Source organism: Bombus huntii, unplaced genomic scaffold (assembly GCF_024542735.1).
Source record: "Bombus huntii isolate Logan2020A unplaced genomic scaffold, iyBomHunt1.1 ctg00000149.1, whole genome shotgun sequence".
NCBI lineage: Eukaryota > Metazoa > Arthropoda > Insecta > Hymenoptera > Apidae > Bombus > Bombus huntii.
Genome location: NW_026099393.1, coordinates 112501 through 116018, shown reverse-complemented (window position 1 = coordinate 116018; position 3518 = coordinate 112501). Strand labels below are relative to the sequence as shown.

Here is a 3518-nt window from a genome sequence, read left to right as displayed (position 1 = left end):
CCTACTCTGAGGTCGCTTCAACGTCACGACGCGAAACGAAAATTCGTTCGTGTCGTGTTTTGCGTAGACTCGTAGAAAACGAAAGCTCGGAAAGATTCGGTGCGAGAGAAGGTGGTGTGTGTGTGTGTATTTCTCTGTGCGAAAATCGCCTCAAAGAGAAAAAAAATTCGAATAGAAGGAGAACACTCTCTATTCGATATACAATATATATGTATGTATGTATGTACGAGCGTTTTATGCATCTCGCCAAAGTGCCAAACTTCGTTCGTCGTATCATGTTCGAGCTAAGACTCACGCAAGACATCCGTGTAACGATCGTCCGGTTTTTAACGTCCGTCCTCTTTTTCTCCTACAGCCGTTTCTCTTCTCTCGACGATTCCAGCGGTTCCCGGTACGGGAACTCACGCAAGTGAAAAAGCGAGCGAGACGTACCGTCGGGTGGGTGTGTGTGTTCGGGGACTGGACGACCGGCGCGACGTTAGGATGCGCGGTCCAGCGATAGACGACGAAGAGGCATGGGATGACCAACACTCTCTTTTCTCTATTCTCGAAGCGTCGAATTGCCATAAAAAAAAAAATCACACGCGCGCACGACATAGTCGTACGCGCGTGTATACCTCGTCTCTCTCAAAGTTTTTTTCTCGAGCCTCGCCAAAGGGGATCGTCTTCTTCCTCGTCTACGATCTCTCCGACGACGACGACCGTACGAACAACTTCGTAACGGACTCACATGCGCATCTTCCTCGGGTACAGAAACGCTGCGGAAAACACCTCGAGCTTGTAGTTACAGCAGCACCCGTGTATAGCCGATCTTAGACACACGCTAGTTCGCACACGCGTTACATATATAATATGTAAGATTTCCGACGAACGTGGCTTTTCGGGAGCCAGGCGCGCGGGCAGAGAGATACACGACGACGGGGAAAATTCGTCCCGATACGAGTACGTGTACTCTCCGATCTCCGCGCGACGCTGGGGATCATACCTCCCTAAGTCGTCAGAGCGCTCGAAGAAATCTCGCGTGTGCGTTCCCGGATCTACGGCTGATACTTTCGGGGCTTGTAAAAAAGCACAGAGCGTGTAAAACGCAACGACGACCCATCGATGCGACGGTCCTCGTTGTTGTCAGTCGCTTTCGCGAAGAGACGGAGTGGGCATTCGATCCCTGGGGCTGTACGAGAGTCTTAAGAAAAGACGGTAGATTATGGCAAAGTTTCGCACGCCATCGAGTTTAGGTTTTTTTTTTGGTTCTCTCTTCTCTCCTCTCTCGACCGAGTTCCCATATTTGCTTTCTCTCTCAGTCTCGCCAAATATAATATTCTTTTAAGACGACGTCGGGGGCGCGGACCTTCGTGCGTCGAACACCGGCAAACGTAGCATATATCGCCTGATATGAAAAAAAAAATCGGTCACGAGGAGAACACTACGAGTATATACGTTCGATAACCGATACACGAAGCGGTGCATAAGCGGGCGGTCGCCCTCGTAAGGACGACTCACGACGCCGCGAGCACTCACGCAGGTCCGTGACCGGTTCTCTCCGCTCTTATTCGTATCCCTTCGTATACCTTCGTCCGACTCTGAAACGTTCTCTTATAATTTTTAAGAAGAACGACGGCGGGTTGTCAAGGCAAGAAGGGACAGAGAGAGACAGAGGTAGAGTTTCGTAGTCTCCCGTGAACACGATAGATTATATATCGAGCATGCGTACGACTTGCACGGTCTCTGCACGACCGCGACGAACGCCGACGAGCGTCCAACAATCGCTCGTACGTCGCGTATGTTCTCTCCGTCCGCTCTTATTCGTATCCTCGTTCTTGTACCTTCGTCCGACTCTGAAACGTTCTCTTATATAAAGAAGAACGACGGCGGGTTGTTAAGGCAAGAAGGGACAGAGAGAGACAGATACGGAGAGTAACGATACGCAACGCAAGCAGTCTTAGGTTTACGTGAGCAACCCTCAGCCAGGCGTGGTCCAGGAATTGTATCCGTGGACCGCAATGTGCGTTCGAAATGTCGATGTTCATGTGTCCTGCAGTTCACACGTTGACGCGCAATTAGCTGCGTTCTTCATCGACCCACGAGCCAAGTGATCCACCGTTCAGGGTAATCTTTTATAAATTTACAACAGTTCAATACTCAAATGTACTCTTCTCGGTTCTAGCGAAGCCGAGTTCCGTCACGTTCGACCAACGGGAATCGAACGCGCAGAAGTCGCCATAGGATTGACGACACAAAAACGTTCGAAAAAAAAAGAAAACGACGAACGCGCGAAGATACGCGCGTTCGCCGGCCGGGCGTAAAGTACATTATGATATATAACAACCATCGAGATCGAAGCTCCGTTCGTCAGGAAACGACGGGGATATATACACCCGATTCTGAATCCTCTGTACAGCACACGATCTCGCGAACGAGTAAGCACGGTGGCTAGCCCATGTTATATATGTGTTTGATTCTACTCTCTCGTCCAATTATTCAAGAAACAGCGCGCGTGCATCTCTCCATCGTTCGGGTGATAGTAAAGATTCGATGGGATTCGCGCGGCCGTCCGCCTCGAGCGGTCTTTCGTCCCAATATCCAGAAGCAGAGTTTGAAAAACTCTAGCGACGGCACGGGTGTCCGACTCACGACATCGAGGTTTCGAAGCCGGCGATCCCCTCCGAACGGATGGCGACCACGCGACCGACTGAAAGCATGAAAAATCGACGAAAGATAGAACACATCTCCGTTCGGGTGGTGTTTTTTCTTTAAAAAAAAAAAAAAAACAAAAATTCGATGGGACTCGCAGCCATCGTCCTCGCGCGGTCTTTCGTCCCGATATCCAGAAGCAGAGTTTGAAAAACTCTAGCGACGGCACGGGTGTCCGACTCACGACAACGAGGATAGACAGCCGGTCCCCTCCGAACGGGTTATGCGACGATAAACTCGATGAAACTTTAGTCTCGTTCAGGTAGTGTGTGTCTTGTAAATCAAAAATTCGATGGGACACGCATCCATCGTCCTCGCGCGGTCTTTCGTCCCAACATCCAGAAGCAGAGTTTGAAAAACTCTAGCGACGGCACGGGTGTCCGACTCACGACAACGAGGATAGACAGCCGGTCCCCTCTGAACGGTATATTATATATGAGATGATAGACGACAAACTGGATGAAACTTTAAGTCTCGTTCAGGTAGTGTGTAAATCAAAAATTCGATGGGACTCGCATCCGTCGTCCTCGCGCGGTCTTTCGTCCCGATATCCAGAAGCAGAGTTTGAAAAACTCTAGCGACGGCACGGGTGTCCGACTCACGACAACGAGGAAAGACAGCCGGTCCCCTCTGAACGGTATATTATATGAAACTTTAAGTCTCGTTCAGGTAGTGTGTAAGTCAAAAATTCGATGGGACTCGCATCCGTCGTCCTCGCGCGGTCTTTCGTCCCGATATCCAGAAGCAGAGTTTGAAAAACTCTAGCGACGGCACGGGTGTCCGACTCACGACAACGAGGATAGACAGCCGGTCCCCTCTGAACGGTA

General features: G+C 50.3%; 1 long non-coding RNA gene and 1 other non-coding gene across 2 annotated transcripts in view; both read right to left on the bottom strand.

Moving 5' to 3' along the window:
• Positions 1-155: 155 nt before the first annotated feature.
• The window catches only part of LOC126877341 (uncharacterized), a 25941-nt gene continuing 22578 nt past the window's right edge, over positions 156-3518 (bottom strand). Inside the window, exon 2 of the long non-coding RNA XR_007694935.1 lies at positions 156-189. This is a non-coding gene — a long non-coding RNA (uncharacterized LOC126877341). The remainder of the gene's footprint in view (positions 190-3518) is intronic.
• LOC126877355 (5.8S ribosomal RNA) lies at positions 1955-2109 on the bottom strand. The gene has a single exon (XR_007694948.1). It is a non-coding gene; the product is annotated as a 5.8S ribosomal RNA (ribosomal RNA).